This window comes from Callithrix jacchus, chromosome 9, assembly GCF_049354715.1.
Source record: "Callithrix jacchus isolate 240 chromosome 9, calJac240_pri, whole genome shotgun sequence".
In the NCBI taxonomy this organism is placed as follows: domain Eukaryota; kingdom Metazoa; phylum Chordata; class Mammalia; order Primates; family Cebidae; genus Callithrix; species Callithrix jacchus.
In genome coordinates, this window is record NC_133510.1 from 119,538,467 (window position 1) to 119,559,090 (window position 20,624).

The window sequence follows — 20,624 nt, forward strand, 5'->3', positions numbered from 1 at the left end:
TGGCTGGGTTAGAGTGTCCGCCCTTCTGCTGTGTGGTTGTAAGTAAAACGCTCCACTTCTCTAAGCAGCCGTGTCCTCCTCTGTAAAACAGGACCTTTAGGGAAGATAACCTTGCCTCCTAGGGCTGTTGGCAGCATAAGACGCAAGGAAGCCCTGGAAGAGTGGCACAGGGTGAGTACCTGGTGAAAAGGTAGCTATGGGGCCTGATTCCTGACTCATCTCTGTAGTCTGAACAGTTTGGGAGGCTGAGGTGGGAGGATCGCTTGAGATCAGGAGTTCAAGACTCTATCTCTACCAAAAAATCAACCAGATGGGGTGGGGCGCACTTGTAGTCAGAGCTACTCGTGAGGCTGAGGCAGGATTACTTGAGCCTAGGAGTTAGAGGCTGCTGTGAGCTATGATTGAGTGCCAGAGCCAAGACTCTGTCTCCAAAAAACATAATAATAATGTTAAATGAAATAGCTGTGAGAAGTAATCCTGCAGAATCCAGACTAGAGTAAGATCAGAGAGATACTTGCCAAAGTGCAAATGTAAGGACAGATGAAAAATCTCCATAATCAAGATAAATAATGGCTGAGGCGGGTGGATCACGAGGTTAAGAGATCAAGACCATCCTGGTCAACAAGGTGAAACCCCGTCTCTACTAAAAATACAAAACTTAGCTGGGCATGGTAGCACATGCCTGTAGTCCCAGCTACTTGGGAGGCTGAGGCAGAAGAATTGCTTGAACCCAGGAGGCGGAGGTTGTGGTGAGCCGAGATCATGCCGTTGCACTCCAGTCTGGGTAACAACAGCGAAACTCCATCTCAAAAAAAAAAAAAGATAAATAATGGCAGGAAGCGACAGCTCACGCCTGTAATCCCAGCACTTTGGGACGCCGAGGCAGGAGTTTGAGACAGCCTGGGAAACATAGTGAGACCTCATCTCTACCAAAAAAAAAAAAAAAAAAGATAAATAATATTTTAATACAGTATTATTGTTAAGAACTGAAAATTACTGCCAACAAAATCAATGATGAACAAACTATGAAAAAATGAGACAGGGCTGAGATTAGAATGAGGCAGGCCAGGTGAAGCCTTTTGTATACAAGGTGAGATCCTGTCTTTCTTTAAAATGTTCATGTCTTGTTCATTTCGGATATTTTGCATTAACTTTTGACTTTTCAAATGTTGCATTAAATACTGCGTATCTTGATCACTGGGTTTTTGGTGCCCCTTTAACTTTATAGCAGCTTCACCCTGGTCCCTGCCCCGGGTTGCAGTCCTAAGAGAAACCTTCCAGAGCCTCAGTTTCTAATCTGCCAAATGGGGCTAAGCAAGGCTCCTTATGGGGATGTTTTGAGAATTAATAAGCAGGCAGCATAATTAACAGTGTCTGCTCAAGAATCAGGGCAAGTTCAAGCCCCATCTCTGCCACTTACTAGTGGGAGGAGTCACAACCTCTCTGTGCCTCGGTTTCCTCAGCCGGATGATGGGAGCACTGACTATGTTTAGTTCTCAGAGGTTACTGGGAACTTAATACAATGACACACGCAAAGCCCCTAGCATGTGCATGACACATAGAAAGACATCAATTCACGTTGCCGCCATTTTTATTTGCACCGATATCCTTAAACTTGACCATCCTTGGCATAGCACAGGCCCTCAATAACTAACATCATTTCTGCAAGGGGACTGGCACATAGTAGGTGCTCGGTTGACTGTAAGTGCTGCAAGAGCAGAGACTACTTCTTTTTCTTTTCTTTCTTTTTTCTTTTTTTTTAAGACAGAGTCTCTCTCTGTCGCTCGGGCTAGAATGCAGTGGCATGATCTAGGCTCACTGCAACCTCCACCTCCCGGGTTCAAGTGATTCTCGTGCCTCAGCCTGCTGAGTAGCGGGAATTACAGGCGCACACCACGACGCCCAGCTAGTTTTTGTATTTTTACTAGAGATGGGGTTCCACCACGTTGGCCAGGCTGGAGAGAATCCACTTCTGATCTGTTCCCCATCAAATGCCCTTAATAACCTGCACATAATAGCTTTGCAAAAATATTCAGAATGAATCAATGCGATTGTTAAATGATGCAACACAGGGCACTCTATCTTCAGCTTCAAGAATGATTAGGAAACCTTATTCTTTCAAGGACCCACCATCCTTCACCACCCTGTGTAATAAAAACAATGTCAATGACCCAGGGGTGCCTCCTCTTACCCCCTGTGGAAAGGGCTTGCTCTCTGGACCTCACTTCTGTAGCTTTGATTCTCAGAAAACCCATGGAATGACTCCGAAAGCTTTCATGTTTGGCCCCTTGGCCTTGCAGAGAAAGCTAAAGCAGGACGATAGAAACTCACTTCTACAGCACCTGCAGCCAATTTCCTGACATGCCCAAGGGCCCGAAGCCCTCCCTACAAAAATGCCCTTCATCCCAGTGAGAATTACAGACATGGCTTTGGGAAGTTTGCTAAGGCTGTCCCAGTGTTAGGCTTGGGCTGGCCACTTCATTAATGTACTTACCCGCCTGGCCCCTGCTGAAAGTTGACGGGTCACCTCTGGCTCGTCTGGAACTGGCCTTACGTGAACCTCAGGATCTGGCCATCCCTGCTTCCTTGCCTCCAGCCCCCACACCCTTGACTTTCAGCAGGGCATGCATACTCTGGGGTTCTCAGACTGTTGTTCTCAGGCTGTTGGCCTTTCTTTGAGATTTGGCAATTTGCAGAAGTGGTCCTGACCATTATGTGTGCTGGTCTGGATCCCCTGGATTTCTCCCTGGACCCTTTTCGGGCCGTCTGCAGGGACCAGTGATGTTTTTGAGGCTATGTTTAAGGCAGGAAGGAGTGATGTGGGTAGACGGGTCAACCCTCACTCACCTTTCTGTGCCTAAGGATTGCAATTTCAGTTAAGGTTATATAGCTGAAAGACACAGGTTCAAAGCCAGCTCCTCACACTCTTAGCTCTGAGGTCCAATCAGAGACGATCCTCAAAATATGTGCGTATTAGTCAGTTCTCATGCTGCTGATAAAGACATACCTGGGACTGGGCAATTTACAAAAGAAAGAGGTTTAATGGACTTGCAATTCCACATGGCTGGGGAGGCCTCATCATTCTGCCACAGCAGAAGGTGAAAGACACGTCTCACGTGGGTGGCGGCAGACAAGAGAAGATAATTTGTGCAGGGAAAATACTCTTTCTAAAACCATTAGATCAGCCAGGCACAGTGGCTCACGCCTGTAATCCCAGCACTTTGGGAAGCCAAGGCAGGTGGATCACGAGGTTGGGAGTTCAAGACCAGCCTGACCAACATGGAGAAACCCTGTCTCTATTAAAAATACAAAATTAGCCAGGTGTGGTGGTGCATGCCTGTAATCCCACCTACTCGGGAGGCTGAGGCAGTGGAATTGCTTGAACCCGGGAGGCAGAGGTTATGGTAAGCCGAGATTGTGCCATTACACTCCAGCCTGGGCAACAAGAGTGAAACTCCATTAAAAAAAAAAAAAAATCAGATCTCATGAGACTTCCTCACTATCACGAGAACAGCATGGAAAAGACCCACCCCCATGATTCAATTACCTCCCACCGGGTCTCTTCCACAACACGTGAGAATTGTGGGAGCTACAATTCAAGATGAGATCTGGGTGGGGACACAACCAAACCATATCAATGTGTCACTCAGTACAACAAGGCCATTTGACCAGTCAGAACGGTTCTTGGCTGCAGCACAGAAGCAGAATCCTGGGGGGCCCCTCCCTGCTGTACCAGGGCACCATTACCCTTTCAGTTGCTGAATGGTGCAGAGGTCCCTGGGGTCTTAGGAAGGGTGGCAGGATGGCACTGTTCAGGGAGGCAGCTATTTACCAAGTGCCACAGACAGATGGATTCTACCATTGGAACTGTGTCACTGGGTCAGTGCATCCTGGAGAACGTCAGCACTACCTCTAACCACCAGAGCTGACATTATTCCTCCCCAACCGGATCCTGAGCCTCGCAGGGTGGGGGCTGTGTAGTACCCCCTTCAGAGCCAAGCATGGGGCCCCCCAAAGAGCACACACACTGTATGTGTTTGTTGAAGACAGAGGGGTCCAGGAGTTTTTGTACTTGAATGAAAAAACCTGGGCTGATGACACTCAGTGTTGATGCTTGGAGCAAGTTGACGTCTGCCTCAGTCTAATTATCCTGCTGACTTGCCGGCTGCCTTTTTTTAAAAACAGCTGGAAGTTTGGGGTTTCAGGACTCTGCTGTATTTGTTTCAGTGTCTTCTGCAAGGAACTTGCCTGTATCATTCTGACAACATGAGAGAGTCTGCTCCAGTGGATTTTAACATGCACCACCTGGGTCATCTTGCAACCAACATTTTTCTTCATTCAAAAAATGACCCCAGGCCAGGCACGGTGGCTCACACCTGTAATCCCAGCACTTTGGGAGGCCAAGGAGGGTGGATCACTTGAGGTCAGGAGTTCTAGACCAGTCTGGCCAATGTGGTGAAACCCGGTCTCTACTAAAAATACAGAAGCTAGCCAGGCATCGTGGTGTGTGCCTGTAATCCCAGCTACTTGGGAGGCTGAGGCAGGAGAATCACTTGAACCTGGGAGGCGGAGGTTACAGTGAGTCAAGATTGCACCACTGCACTCCAGCCTGGGCAATGAAGTGAGACTCCACTGCAAAAAAGGAGAGAAAAAAAATGATCCCTTTACAGGGTGTATTCATTTTCCTTGGGCTGCCATGACAAATGAACACAAAGGAGGTGGCTTAAAACAACAGCCATTCATTCTATCATAGTTCTGGAGGCCAGAAGGGCAAAGTCAAGGTGTGAACTGGGTCATGCTCCCATGAAGGCTCTTGGTGAAGATCCTTCCTTGCCTCTTCCAGCTGCTGGTGCCCCCAAGATGTTCCTTGGCTTGTGGCTCCTTCGCTCCAATCTCTGACTGCATCTTCACGTAGGCGTGTCAAATCTCTCTTTTTCTCATAGACACTTGTCATTGGATTTAGGGATCCAGGATGATTTATATGGTTTGGCTCTGTGTCCCCACAAAAATCTCATCTTAAATTATAATCCCCTTAATTCCCACGTGTTGAGGGAGGGACTTGGTGGGAGGTGATTGGGTCATAGGGGTGGTTTCCCCATGCTCTTCTCGTGATAGTGAGTGATTTCTCATGAGATCTGATGGTTATACAAGTGTTTGACAGTTCCTCCTTCATGTACTCTCTCGCACCTGCCGCCATGTAAGACGTGCTGATTCCCCTTCCACCATGATTGTAAGTTTCCTGAGGCCTCCCCAGCCATGCAGAACTGTGAGTCAATTAAACCTCTTTTGGTTACCCAGTCTTGGGCAGTTCTTTATAGCAGCGTCACAATAGACTAATACAACGATCTCACCTCAGGATCCTTAATTATATTTCAAATACCCTATTTCCAAAAGAGGTCACATTCACAGGTGCTAGGTGTTAAGATGTGCACATAAATTGGTTGGGGGGTGGGCGGGGCATTTTGCCTGTCTTGTTCATCTGAATCCCATGCATAAGCACAGTGCTAGGCATATAAGAGGCACTCAATGAGTATTTGTTGCATGGATGAAGAATCTATAGACAGGGCTCTAATGGGGAGATTGGTTATCATTAGCACCCTGGTCTATGCCTGAGCCATCCACTTTTCAGTCCTAGCACACTGTGTTTAAATCCCAGCAAGGCTCAAGGATTGGGCACTAGAGGAGGCAGCGTGCTGACACAAGGAAGAATTCCAGATTTGGGTTCAGAAGACTTGCATACTACGTTTGGTTCTTGGCTGAATTGCTGAAACTGTCCAGTAGCAAAACATGAAACAGGGGTGTTAACTACTCCTCATAGGATTGCCATTCAAGTTAAATGATATAGCACCCTAGATGGCCCCAGATCCACACTAGCTACTCAGAAAATGCTGATTATGTTGCAATTATGTCATGATTTCATTTGACTCAGTTTATATTTACTTAGTTGTGTTTTTCTTTTTTCTTTTGAGACAGAGTCTCACTCTGTCACCCAGGCTGGGGGGCTGTGGCGCAATCTCAGCTCACTGCAACCTCTGCCTCCTGGGTTCAAGTGATTCCCCTGCCTCAGCCTCCCGAGTAGCTGGGATTACAAGCACCCACCACCACGCCTGGTTTGTTTTTTTTATTTTTTAGTAGAGACGGGGTTTTATCATCTTGGCCAGGCGGGTCTTGAACTGACGTCGTGATCCACCCACCTCAGCCTCCCAAAGTGCTGGGATTACAGGCATGAGCCATGTGCCCAGCCTGTTCTAAGTTTTCTATCTAGTACCTAGCTGATCATTGACGGATGTGATTCCAAAAGCTTGTGTAGGCTTTCCTGTGCATCACAAGGAAATGTACAGCATCCTATAAAAGTGGCTTGTAGAACAGGTTAAATAAATCATGGTATGTCTATATGCTGGAATATTATGCAGCCCAGATCAAAGGAAAGCTCCCTCTACACTCACCTGAAATGATCTCCAAAAGATATTAACAAACGGAAAGAACAAAGAGGCATAACAGCATGTAGAGGACACTACCATTTGTTAAACAAAAGGGGATATGCTTTTACATCACATGCTTTTATAGCATTAGATTCTTCTGGAAGCCTATCCAAGAGGCTAGGAATGGTGGTTTCTTCTAGTAAAGGGACTCAGGGAGCCTAGAGCCAGAGAGTGAAGGAGATGTATGGTCTTTTTAATTTAATTTTTTTTCACTGTACACTTTCTTGCAATGCTTGAATTTTTTCACATATATATGCATTACCTATTCAAATAAATATACACTGAATAGACATATATTAAAAAATTTTTTTGGCCAGGTGTGGTGGTTCACACGTGTAATCCAGCACTTTGGGAGGCTGAGGTGGGTGGATCACCTGAGGTCAGGAGTTCAAGCTCAGCCTGGTCAACACAGCAAAACTCCGTCTCTACTAAAAATACAAAAAAATAACTAAGCATGGGGGCAGGTGCCTGTAATCCCAGTTACTAGGGAGGCTGAGGCAGGAGAATCTCTTGAGCCCAGGAGGTCGAGGTTGCAGTAAGCCGAGATCACACCATTGCACTCCACTCTGGGCAACAAGAGCAAAAACTCCATCTCAAAAAAAAATTTTTTTTCATGGTCGTGGTTGCACATGTTCATGTATTTAACACCAAATTGTATACTTAAAATGGTAAAAGTGGCCTGGCATAGTGGTACACACCTATAGTCCCAGCTACTCGGGAGGCTGATTGCTTGAGCCCAGGAGTTCTGAGCTGTAGTGCCCTATGCCAACTGAGTGTACACGGTAAGTTCAGCATCCACGTGGTGACCACTTGGGGGTGGGGGACCACCAGGTTGCCTAAGGAGGGGGAAACTGACCGAAGCTGGAAACAAAGCAGGTCAGAACTCCCATGCTCATTAGTAGTTGGGATCTTGCCCCATGCAACCACTGCACTCCAGCCCGGTTAATGTAGCGAGACACTATCTCTTTAAGAAAAAAAAAAGGTGAGTTAAAGCGGTGAATTTTGTTAAGTAGGTTTACTAAATTAAACATGCAAAAACATTTTATGTGTACCTACTGTGTGCCAGGCACTGTGCTAGGCTCTGGGTATATAACAATAAGCAAAGACAGACACAGTCCCTGCTCCCATGACGCTTACGGTTTAGTGGGACAAACAGGAAAGAAATTGGCTTCCTAACACATCACATGATGAAAAGCCGAGGTTAGTGTGCTAACGGAAAGAGCATACAACAACAGATGGCACCTGTGCTGGGGTCCAGGCATGCTTACCTGAGGGAGTGATGCTTGAGCTTCACAGAAAGGATATGCAATTTACCTGCAAAAGGGCGGGAGATAGACTGGTGCCGTCAGAGGCAAGGGGCAGAGTCTAAAGAGAGAAAACTGGAGGAGTTGGTGGGGTTAGGTGGGCCAGGTATTGCAGGTGTGGGTGTGCTGGTAAATGTTTAACAACCAGTTCCCCAGGAAAAAGTAAAAAGGCTCAGATTAGTGTTTGCCAATTTCTGTAGTGTAAATACTCCCACTGTGGCCGATTCCAAATCACCGATGTGACGTCAAGCAGCTTGCAAAACTTCTGATACTTTGATAATCCACACTGACAAATGGATACATGTGGGCTCCAGCATACAGCTGCACCTGGCCACAGAGGAGAGTTGGGTCTTCCTGCTGAGAGCGAGGGGCAGCTACTAGTGAGTTTGGAGGGGATGAGGGAAGAGAAAGTCGTGTATGCCCTAAATGTCACGCTGGCTGCAGTTTAGAGAGCAGCTTGGAGGCAGTTAGGGTGGGGCAAAGGGAACACCTGGCTATGGTGCTCAGCTTGATCAAGGTGAGAGATCAAGGCTTAGGTCAAGGTAGTGACATGGAGATGAGAGAGGAGGATGGATTTGAGAGACCTAGGTGATAAAAAGCACCTGTAGGCAGGGCAAGGTGGGTCATGCCTGTAATCCTAGCACTATGGGAGGCCAAGGCAGGTGGATCACCTGAGGTCAGAAGTTCAAGACCAGCCTCCACTGGTGAAATCCCGTCTCCACTAAATACGAAATTCATTAGCCAGTTGTGATGGCACACACCTGTAATCCCAGCTACTCAGGAGGCTGAGTCAGGAGAATTGCTTGAACCTGGAGGCAGAGGTTCAGTGAGCCAAGATTGCACCATTGCACTCCAGCCTGGGTGCAGAGCGAGACTCCATCTCAAAAAGTAAAAAAATATAAATAAATACAAACAATAAATAAATAAATAAAAAGCACCTGTGTCGTGCAGGGATATTGGATATGGTTGAGAGTGAATTATGGGAGGGGCTGGTATCAAGAATGATAGCTTTTCTGTTCAGGAAGTAACTGCAGTTGACAAGCTATGACCACTGTCACTTCCCAGCAGTGCTCAGCAGTTTGGGAAAGGAACAGCTGGCTCTAGGAGGAGCTGGGTGGTGCCGAACAAGCTCACTTACTACACCCTGCATTAAATATGCAGAATGCACACAGGCACCCAGCAACCCACGTGGGGTCTTCATTTCTGCCTCCAGGGGAGTTGCCATGAAAATGTACAGCCTTGTGTTTTAAATTCCCTGGTCTGACGATGTCAGCATCCAGAACAACTGAAGGGATATTTGCATCTCCAGCCCCTCCCTCTCAAGTTCCTATGCAAATGCAGTCTGGTGTGGTAGGAAAAGTGTCAATTCCATGGCAGGAGACCCAGCAATGTCTTTTAGCCACCATGTAGCCTTCAAATCTCAGTTTCTTCATCTGAAAAATGGGAATGGTAATAATATATTATTATTAAGAATATTACCTGTGGGCCAGGCGTGGTGGCTCAGGTTTATAATCCCAGCACGTTGGGAGGCCAAGGTGGGTGGATCATTAGAGGCCACGAGTTCAAAACCAGCCTGGCCAACATGGTGAAACCCCGTCTCTACCAAAAATAAAAAAATTAGCTGGATGTGGTGGCACAGGCCTGTAATCCCAGCTACTTGGGAGGCTGAGGCATGAGAATGGCTTGAACCTGGGAGGCAGAGGCTGCATGAGCCAAGATCACACCACTGCGCTCTAGCCTTGGTGACAGAGCAAGATTCTGTCTCAGTAATAATAATAATAATAATAATATTACCTGTGGCTATAGACTGAGTGTTTGTGTCTCCCTAAAATTCATATGTTGAAGGCCTAATGTGATGGTATTCAGAGATGAGACCTTCTGCAGGTAATTAATCAGGTCATGAGGACAGAGCCCCCATGATAGGATTAGAGTCATTATGAGAACAAAAAGAGACTGTGGCTCACGCCTGTAATCCCATCACTTTGGGAAGCCAAAGCTGGTGGATCACTTGAGGATAGGAGTTCGAGACCAGCCCACCCAATGTGGTGAAACCTTGTCTGTACTAAAAATACAAAAATTAGCCAGGCATGGTGGTGGGCACCTACAATCCCAGCTACTCAGGAGGCAGAAAGTCACAAGTGAGAATTCCTTGAGCCTGGGAGCTGGAGGTTGCAGTGAGCCGAGATCATGCCATTGCATTCCAGCCTGGGTAACAGAAAGAGACCCTGACCCTGGCCTCAAAAAAAAAAAAGAACTCTCTCTCTCTCTCTCTCTCCAGAGTGAGGATACAACTCTGGAACTACAGCTGGAAGATGCCAGACATTCAGCAGGGAGTTCCTTCATCAGCAGCTGGCTAACTAGGGAATTGGAAGTCACAAAGTGCTCGTTTCTGATAGCTCCATGAAAATCCGCTCTGGGTCAGAAATCAATCTTTGGAGTTCTGAACATGCAGCTTTTCTCATGGGCCCTTTGGAGAACAATCAGTTACTCAGCCCTCAGGGCCTTTCTTGCTGGATGGCAGGCAGGCACTGAGGGCAAACCAACGTCTCTATAACACACGGAAGATCAGTACCATGTCTCCCTTCTCCAGAAAACGTGCGTCCACGCAGCTCTCATATGGAAGGTCCCCGGGAGCATGGGAGCCAGCTGGTCACATGAAGGAAACACAGAGTTGTACCTCCAGGCATCTAATTTGGAGCTGAGACCACTTTTGGCAGAGGACACCAGATCTTTATCCCAGTCTCGTTCTGTGGGACAGTTTGTGAGTTGCAGCATCGGCTGGTTCATGAGAGGCACCACTTCACATGCAATGTCCCCTTTTGCCTCTCCTCCCGTGCTACCGAAAACAGCTGGTTCAGTGGCCACTGCCATCTCCCCTTGTCCCTGAGCTTTGGAGATGGCTGTGTTTCCTCACTTCTCCTGCATATGCCAGGAGGGGCGGTGACGTGATGCACGGTGGACAGAGAGCCCGGATGCCCGGTTCTGCTACCAGCACAGCGTGGGAATCTGCACACCTCACATCATGTCAGTTTCCAAATGCTGCTGTAACCAATTTCTACAAAGTGGTAGCTTAAAAAAACAGACATGCATTCGCTCATATTTCTGGAGGCCAGAAGCCTGAAATCAATGTGAGGGTCCTAGGGGCAGATCCTTACTTGCCACTCCCAGTCCAGTGGTCCTAGGTGTCCTTGGCTTGTGGGCTCATCACTGCAGTCTCTGCATCTGTCTTCACGTTGCTTTCTCTGCATGTCTGATTTGCAAGGATATGAGTGATTGCATTATGGCCTACTTAGGGGGATCCCCTCATCTCAAGATAATTAATTTAATCATGTCTGCAAAGACCCTTGATCCAGATAATATTCACAGGTTCTTTTTTTATGAGAGCACACCAGCTCTGTCACCCGGGCTGGAGTGCAATGGTGCGATCTTGGCTCTATGCAGCTTCCACATCCCGAGTTCAAGCTGTTCTCTTGCCTCAGCCTCCCAAGTAGCTGGGATTACAGGTGCCTGCCACCATGCCTGGCTAATTTTTGTATTTTTTTTTTTTTTTTTTAAGTAAAGAGGGGTTTCACTATATTGGCCAGGCAGGTCTTGAACTCCTGACCTCAAGAGATCCACCCACCCTGGCCCCCTAAAATATTGGGATTACAGGCGTGAGCCACCATGCCCGGCCAACATTCATAGGTTCTAGGGATTTGATTGGGATGTCTTTGGGGTGGGGAGTGGATATTTTTCAGCCTTTCACACCCACTTCCCTTCTTCTGGCCTCTTCCAGAAAATGATGTGGCCCCTCTGAGCCCTGAGTTCCCCTTCAGCTTGGAAATTCTGCAGGTGATCCTCAGACAGCAGGCTGCACCGAGCCTGCATTCCAAGTTCATGACAGTGTTATGTCAATAGAGTATCTGCTATTTTTCAAAGCACTTTGCCATCTTTTATTTTGCTTTGTGCTCCTGATCACCTTTTGAGGCACACAGTGCAGTGAATAGTGAACCCATTTAACTGATGAAACAAACAAGACCCAGAAACTCCTAACTCACTTTCTCCTTGAGTTAGTCAGCTCATGGGAACCAGGGGCAGGCCAGGTGGTTCACCTGAGCACGCTTTTTTTTTCTCTGTCTCTCTCATCATACAGCCTGTTACCACCATGGGCTTTGCTCTGGAAAGCTAGGAAGGTGAGCAAGTCAAAGCTTGTTATGTAGATCCAAGCCCACCCTGAACCCTTGACTCATACCCCCTGGAGAGCGTTGCCCGGACTTTATCTGAACTCCCCGTGGTCCCAGGAGGCAGGTAAGATCCCAGGCTCTGGCTGCACACTGTTAGAGACCTTTTCTTCCCCGTGGGTAGCTTCCCAAGCAAGGGGGTTTTCCCAAACCTCAAGAGCTGCGGGGCTATTAGACATCAGCAGAATTAGAAAGATCTGCCTGGCCTCCAGGCCAAAGCAAGTTTCCAATTATTTCAGGACTGGAAATAGGGCAGGGGAGGTCTTTATTCCCGGTGCCACCTGCCTGTGACTTGCATATCTAGATGAAGGATTTCCCGTCCTAGCTAGGCCTCAGTTTCCCCAAAATAACATGGATTGGGTGGGGGGGGAGGATGGGTAGAATTTCCCCCTGCCCCCAGCCATTTTTAATCCAATTCAGAAATGAGGATGAAGAGATAATTACAGCCAAGTGTTTGGAGTTCTTGAGAAGAAAGATAAAACATCCACACAAAGTATTATTAACTTTATGACTTATGAAGAGGTGGGGGAACCACCTCTTCGGCTAGGTGAGGTGAGTGTACTGCGTTACAATCTCTGGAGGGTGTGGTGGGCATATGAGCAGGAAATGACCATTCTTTATTTATTGCTTTTAAGTGCCTGTAATGTGCTGGGTGCTATTCTGGATGTGTGTGTAACACAGACACATAAACCACCCAGGGTCGACCTTTCCTTGGGTGGGAGGAAGTTAAAAGCACTTGCATCTTCTTCTCCCTGAACACAGAAACATCTTCCTCCTTGGCCTATAACCGGCAACTGCCAGCAACCGCCAGCATTAGCCACGGCTCCTAGGGGTTACCTGCAGAAGCTTCTTAACTGGTTCAAGGCGCCTTATTACCTGGAAGGAGTAAGGCAATCGCCGGCTCACAGATTGTACACACCGATTTAGCTCATTCCATCCACTCTTGGCCATTGGTGCAGCAGGAAGGGCCTTGGGGTCCTCTAGTTTGGACTAGGGAGGACTTGGCCCTGGGCTGATGGATTGCCGCTCCGCAGGTTTATGGGAGCCAGGCGTCAGCATGGTGTGATGTGGAGAGGGAAGAGTCAGTGCCAATGCGGGCAGCCCCCTGGCACCAAGCAAAGCGGCTCACAGACTTCAGAGAGGAAACAAGACATCTACATGCAAATGTTGAACCAGATTTCAGAGCAAGAGAGCAACTTCAGGAGCCAAAGCTGTTCCAAATACCAGGTGTCTAATACCTTTTCAGCCTGGGTGGATCGTGGATCTCTTTGAGAAACTGAGGAGAGAGTCTTGGATTCTCTCCTCTGTCTCTCTCTCTCCCCCGCACCTGCCCCTTTCTCTTGCATCTCCTTCTCCGTGCAGACAAAAACAGTTTTGCTCTGTCGCACAGGCTGGAGGCCAGCGGTGTCATGTTGGCTTACAGCAGCCTTGAACGCCTAGGCTTAAGTGATTCTCCAGCCTCAGCCTCCCAAAGTGCTAGAATTACATGCGTGAGCCACCACACCTGGCCTGGATCCTCTGTTTTGAAAAAAAAAAATGCACTTGCATAGCAAACACATACTCCCCACATTTTTAAAATGCAATGTCAGGGTGTCTACTGATCCCTGAAGCCCATCTGAGGGCGGCAGTTAGGTATCCTTTGGAAGTGCTCAACGACCCTGGGAGGTGGGTGTGGCAGGGTCTCCTTTCACATGCCATAAAACAGAGACTGAGAGGGAGCACGTGACTTACTCAGGTCATGTATTATGGGCATCAGAGGCAGGCCAGGACCCCCGACTGCACAGCTCTAGGAAGCACCATTTCATCCAAGTCTATGTGGCATGCCAAGGAGTGTCATTGACAGAGCACACGTGAGACCACTGCCACCACCCTGGAGCTAGGCAGGGCAGCCACCCTAGTGGACCTGTGCCAGGGTCTTCTGATAACCATTTACATGCACATACACAAAAAGACCAACTGGTGACAGCGGTAAGGAGTCCTGGGGAGATCAGAGAGGGACGAAATCGCTGAAGACTTGGATTCCTGAGCTTCCAAGAATGGAAGAATTTCTAAATTTCTAAATTTCAAGAATTTCTAAATCGTTTATTCATTCCACAAGTTCATAGGTGCAGCACCTCCTATGTGAATTTCAGTTCCCCTTCCCCCCGGCTTAGAGTAAAATCCACACTCTTTTTTTGTTTGTTTGTTTTTTGAGAGGAAGTCTCACTCTGTCACCCAGGCTGGAGTGCAGTGGCAGCACCTTGGCTCACTACAACCTCTGCCTCCCGGGTTCAAGCGATTCTCCTGCCTCAGTCTCCCCAGTAGTTGGGATTACAGGTGCCCAGCTAATATTTAAATTTATACTGATTTAAACCAGAGGTTTCACCATGATGGCCAGGCTGGTCTCTAACTCCTGACCTCTGGTGATCTGCCTGCCTTGGCCTCCCAAAGTACTGGGCTTACAGGCATGAGCCACCGCACCCAGCCAAAATCCACACTCTTTACAGCAATCTCCATGGCTCAGCAGGGATCATGCCTTCCTGTCTCTCCTCCCTCTTGCCACTGCCTTTCTTGTTCATTACACTCGAGCAACCCTGACCTTCTGTCAGTTCCTAGTGCTTGCCAAGCTTTCCCCACCCCAGGGCCTTTGCACTTGCTGTTCCTCCTGCCTTGGAAGATTCTAGCTCTGGCTGTTCCCAGGCCTGGCTCCGTCTCATCCTTCAGCTCTCATCTTGAATATCACTTTCTCAGAGAGATCTTCTCTGACTTTATCTAAGAATATCCCTGCACTACTCTCTAGCCATCTGTTTCTTCTTAGCACGAATAACAATCTGTAACTGTTTTATGTCTTCATTTGCTTATGTATTTATTATCTATCTCTCCCTTGATCATAGAAAACACGGTGAAGGTGGCAGCTGTGGTGTCCTGTTCACCATTCTGTCCCCAGCCCCTAGCACATATTAAGGGTTCAATAGTTGCAGAATGATGACTGAAAGGGATGCTTGGAAGCAGAAGTATTCCTCGGCCGCCACTTTATCTTACTTAGTGCAGTAACGCAATCAACATTTGGCTCCTGCTGTGATGCTACCCCAAGCTTGGGCTGGTGAAAGCATGACTCTCCAAGATGAGCCATCCAAGAAACCACATGGAAAAGATAAAGGTCCCAGAACTTCAGCCTGGGGAAGCAAGAACAAATGTGGCATTCCTCACTTAAGAAAGAAGAGGCTGTGACGCTTAAAAAAAAAAAAACCTTGTCAACTGGATCCATCATCAAAGAGAACTGCCGCATGGACAGTTTTATGACGTAGTCTGAAGCACAGGAAATGGGCGGCACAGGAGCATCAGGGGACTTTTAGAAGTTGTATCGCTTTCTTAAGAAAACGCTGCTGGCTTCTGAAACTGCAGTTTAATTAAATTCTGTTGGCTGGATACCTTCAAAGGCTGTTCCAGGTCTTCACCAGCCCTCACAGACGCAGGCATCTTCCGAGCAAATGTGTGAGCGAGAGAGCGGTGAAGCAATCTCTGGCAAGATAAGGCAGGCATTCTCCAATCCCAGATCATCCCACCCTGGCATGCGGCAGGGCAGGTGGCCAAGGACCTGGGCGTCCAGACCTTCCTCCACCCACCCCGCCCGGTCTCCATGTGTGACAATGGAGGGCAGACAGTACTGTCTTCACAGAGGTGGTGCAGGGATCAGGGTCATCAGACAAGCCTGCAAAGGCACACACAGACCCACTTTGGTCAATTTCTCAGTCGTGAACTCCGAAGCAGGTTCTCCCAGGGTGACTCACCAACACCCCGGGGATGGAGTCTGCAGGTTTCTAGCTGGTCCCCCAGGGAAGGAAGGTTTCAGGGCCACATGAGCATTCTGGAAACTTGAGCTCTCCCAAACCAGTCTGCAACACAGAAGACCCTAGAAAGAATACCAAATGGGTCAGAGCTGCAGTCCAGACACCATGGGGCATTTTGATTATCTTGGTAAGATATAAACTCAAACGTAGACCCTGTCAGATGAAATGTCTCAGAAAAGGCCATTTTCTGTTCAATCTAACTTTTAATTTAAAAAATAGAAATAACAGAGCAGGCATGGGTCTTCACACCTGTAATCCCAGCACTTTGGGAGGCTGAGATGGGTGGATCACCTGAAGTCAGGAGTTTGAGACCACCCTGGCCAACATGGTGAAACCCCATCTCTACTAAAAATACAAAAAATTAGCCAGGCGTGGTGGCACACACCTGTATTCCCAGCTACTCGGGAGGCTGAGGCAGAAGAATTGCCTGAACCCAGGAGGTGGAGGTTGCCGTGAGCGGAGATCGCGCCATTGCACTCCAGCCTGGGCAACAGAGTGAGACTCTGTCTCAAAAATAAAAACAAAAATAAATAATAACAAGCAAATATCTCAACCCCATTTCCCCACTTCCCAAAGAAGCATGAAAATACCTCTGGTTTCCGAGAAAACAAAACCAAAGCCAAGTCCACCATCAGACTGAGCTGACCTTGACCTTGGCTGTGCACCTATGCAGAGCCCAGGACTATGCTAGGCGCATTCACGCCCTTGATCTCATTGATTTTGTTGACAATATTGAGAAACAGATTTTGTTAAGCCCATCTTCCAGATGAGGAAATCAAGCCACACCAGGGTAACTGTCACTCTCTCAAGATCACGTAGCTTGTAAGTGGTCAGAAGTATAAACTGCGATGAGATAAATTGAGATGCATTTGGCATTATTTTTTGGCAACATACTGCTATTGATCATTGGCAGTTTGGGTACCATGGATATAAGACTTTTTTTAAAAACGCAATCCTTGTCTTGAAAGAGCTCACTCTTCCTTTGACTTTTTTGGTTTGTTTGTTTTGTTTTTGTTGAGACAGAGTTTTGCTCTGTCCCCCAGGCTGGAGTGCAGTGGCATGATCCCAGCTCACTGCAGCCTCCACCTCCCAGGCTCAAACAATCCTCCCACCTCAGCTTCCCGAGTAGCTGGGACTACAGGCACGCACCTCCATGACTGCCTAATGTTTGTACTTTTTGTAGAGATGGAATCTTGCCACATTGCCCAGGCTGGTTTCAAACCTGGGCTCAAGCAATCCACTTGCCTCAACCTCCCACAGTGCTGGGATTATGGGTGTGATCTACCGCCCCCGACTGCTTTACATTTAAGATTGCATTTTACATATTGATGAATACATTTGTCTTTTTTCCTAATTTTGCTGCAAACTCTTCAAGAGTAGAGGCCTCACCTCAGAGTTTCCCAGGTACAGGCCATGAATCCCTTGGGCAGTTTGATGGAAATTTTTAGAACCGTGCCTGCCTTCCTTCCTTCCTTCCTTCCTTCCTTCCTTCCTTCCTTCCTTCCTTCCTTCCTTCCTGCCTTCCCTCCCTCTCTCCCTCCCTCCCTCCCTCCTTCCTTCTTTCTTTTCTTTTCTTTTTGTCTTGCTCTGTCTCCCAGGCTGGAGTGCAGTGGCACAATTTCAGCTCACTACAACCTCCACCTCCCAGGTTCAAGCGATTCTCCTGCCTCAGCCTCCCGGGTAGCTGGGATTACAGGTGTGTACCACCATGCCTAGCTAATTTTTGTATTTTTAGTAGAGACGGGGTTTCACCATATTGGCCAGGCTGTTCTTGAACTCCTAACCTCAAGTGATCCACCTGCCTCAGCCTGCCAAATTGTTAGGATTACAGACGTGAGCCACTGCATTCGGCCCATGCTTTCCAGAGTATCAAATGAAGCACAGATTTGCCAAGGAAATCACTTAGATTGTAATACTGATATTGAAATATTAAAAACCAAGCTTGTGAAATAGCAACAGGTAAGCTTATTTATTGTCCTCTAAGTAGCAAGATCTAACTGCTGGTCTATCTACTACTGTAACTTCCAAGGAGCGAGGAACATCAACAATATTTTCATACACCTGCAGCAACTGTTGATGACACAAATGCGTCTGTGATTTGCATGGGTGCCAGTTACAGGTACTGCTGATACCACAGCAATTTGTCACTTACATTCCTAATAGAAGAAAATGCTGCCATTTGGTTAGAAGTTGGTGCAAATAAAGACGTCATTTTTCCCTGGGCTAACTTTATGGACCCCTGAATTCTATCTGTGCACTCTCAAAGGGTCCGAGGACTTCATGTTAGGGCTCCTATTTGTCAAGTGGCATTTCCCTACAGTGTGCTCTTTCTGCCAGTGCCACGGGCTGCTGAACGTCTCAGTAACCGGGCGGGGAAGGATGCGCCTTGGGTCTTAACTTTTTCCATGATTGAGTGAATGACTGCTCAATTTTTCCATGTCATCGGGGAGGTTACAGGTACATGTTACATGTCAGATCCCTGGTGGCATTTGGGGATCAAGCCGTAAATGAAGGCTGGAAGGCAGAGTGGTCAAGGGCATATCCACAGAGCGTGCCTAGAATAGATGTACTCTGTGTGTATGAGTGTGTGTGTGCGTGCGCGCTCCATGTGTGTGCTCTGTTGCGTGTCTACAAAGCAGATGTCTACACACCTGCCCTTAGGTGACCTCACCAGAGTCCATGAACTGGCGCTGCTGGGATCAGCTAAGACGGAAATGGATGACATTTGACCTGTCTCAAAATACTGCCTTACTGGGTGCCCGTGCTCCCCCATGGGCATCCAATCTATCTTTCAACATCTAGCTCACCATCTTACAGGAAGCCTCACTCGACCACCCTCTGAACTCCTGGATCAAGGCTGGAAAATAGGTCTTAGCTCAGGTTCCTTGTTTTGTGTCTGCCTCACTCCAGCCTCTGCTTCCATCTTTACACAGCTGTCTTCCCTTTGCGTCTGTGTCCTCACATGACCTTATCGTGTGTGTGTGTGTGTGTGTGTGTGTGCGCGCGCGCGCGCGTGCGGGAGTATTCAAATCTTCCTCTCCAGCCTGGCGTGGTGGCTCATGACTGTAATCCCAGCACTTTGGGAGGCCCATGCAGGTGGATCTCCTGAGGTCAGGAGTTCAAGATCAGCCTGGCCAACATGGTGAAAACCCATCTCTACTAAAAAATATAAAATGTTAGCCGGGCTTGGTGGCATGTATCTGTAATCTCAGCTACTCGGGTGGCTAAGGCAGGAGAATCACTTGAACCAGGGAGGCGGAGGTTGCAGGCTGTGATCTCAGTACAGCTGAGATCACACCACTGTACTCCTGTCTGGTTCTCATTCAGAAGCCCCTGGCTCTTTAGCTGTGTGTCCTTGGGCAGGTTAGGAACGGGTCAGGCCTCAGCTCTGTCGCCTGTGCAATGGGGTTGAAGGCCCTGCTCCTGAGTTTGCTGTGAGGACTCAGCGACATAAGAGATGGAACATGCAGATACAACGTTGGCACATGATGAGCACTCAATGTAAAGCAACTATTTGACACCACCCCTTACTTCATTGTTTTATCTAGTACCTCTCTCTAAAGCTCACGGAGTGCAACAGACAGCATTTGAGTTAGACCTTTCCAGATCCCTGCTGCTTTGTTCTGACTTGGAATCAGCTCACAGCTGGCAGCGTCCCCTCATGAGAACTCTCAGGAAGTTTCTCTCTTCCCCCCCCACCCCAGGGCCCAGCCCAAGTGATGCCCCAGGGATCTGGGGGAGGGCACCGTTAGCCAGTAGTGTGGCGGGTTTTTCTCTTTTCTTTCTTCCTTCTCTTTCGTTCTTTTCGTCTCTTTCCTTCCCTTCCTTCCTCCCCGTCTTCCTCCCTCCCTCCTTCCCTCTCTCTTTTCTCTTTCTTTTCTTTTTCTTTCTTTCTCTTCCTTCCTCCCCCTTCCTCCCTTCCTCTTTCCCTCCCTCCCTCCCCCTTCCTTCCCTCCTTCCTTTTTTCTCTTTCTTTCTTCCTTGTTTCTTTCTTTCTTTCCTTCTTTCTCTCTCTCTTTCCTTCCTTCCTCCCCTTCCTCCCTCCTTCCCTTCCTTCTCTCCTTCTTTCCTTTTTCTTTCTTTCCACCCGTCTCTCTCTCCTTTCTCCCTTTCTTTTCCTTCCTTCCCTCCCTCCCTTTATCTTTCTTTTTCTTTCCTTCTGTCCTCTCCCCACCTCCCTTCTTTCCTTCCTTCCTTTCTTCCTTCTTTCCTTCCTTCTTTTTCTTTTCTTCCTTCCTTTCACCTTCTGTTTTTAATTGTCCGCCTAAGCCAAGTTGCCGGGTGAATCATTAAGGGAGCGAATTCCAAGTGCATGAGTGTCTCTCTGTGTTTCCCAGGACGCGTTTGGGCCAAGACAAACCCCTGTGATGCCAACAGCAGTTGCTTGAACAGTGGAGCTCAGAGCTGGCTTCCCATCGTGGCTTGCAGGGGCTCTGTTTGAACTTTCTCCTCTCTCTTTCCACCCAGTGATTAAAGGAGCCACATGTAACTTTCTCCTTAGTCCTCTTTCTCCTTCCTTCCTTCCCACTGCACACCCTGGGAAAGGCTCTGTGAAGTCCCATAGTGTTTCTTTAGGAGACCGGGCGGCCTCTTGATTTATGTTCACTTGGCAACACAAACTTGAAATGGCCTGAGAACACTTAATAACTGGAAAGGGGAGATGGAGAGGAGGCCTCTGGGTGTCTGATTCCATGTAGCTCATGCCTGGCCCTTCCCCCATAGACCAGAGCCACGAACCTTGGAGCCCGTGGGCAAAAGGAAAAGCAAGTGAGGTGGCTGGAGTTGGAA

General features: G+C 48.0%; 1 long non-coding RNA gene across 1 annotated transcript; it reads left to right on the forward strand.

Moving 5' to 3' along the window:
• The first annotated feature begins 10 nt into the window (after window positions 1-10).
• On the forward strand, window positions 11-18,062 carry LOC144577793 (uncharacterized). Its single transcript, XR_013522407.1, has 2 exons — window positions 11-171; window positions 10,065-18,062. It is a non-coding gene; the product is annotated as an uncharacterized LOC144577793 (long non-coding RNA).
• The last annotated feature ends 2,562 nt before the right edge of the window (window positions 18,063-20,624 follow it).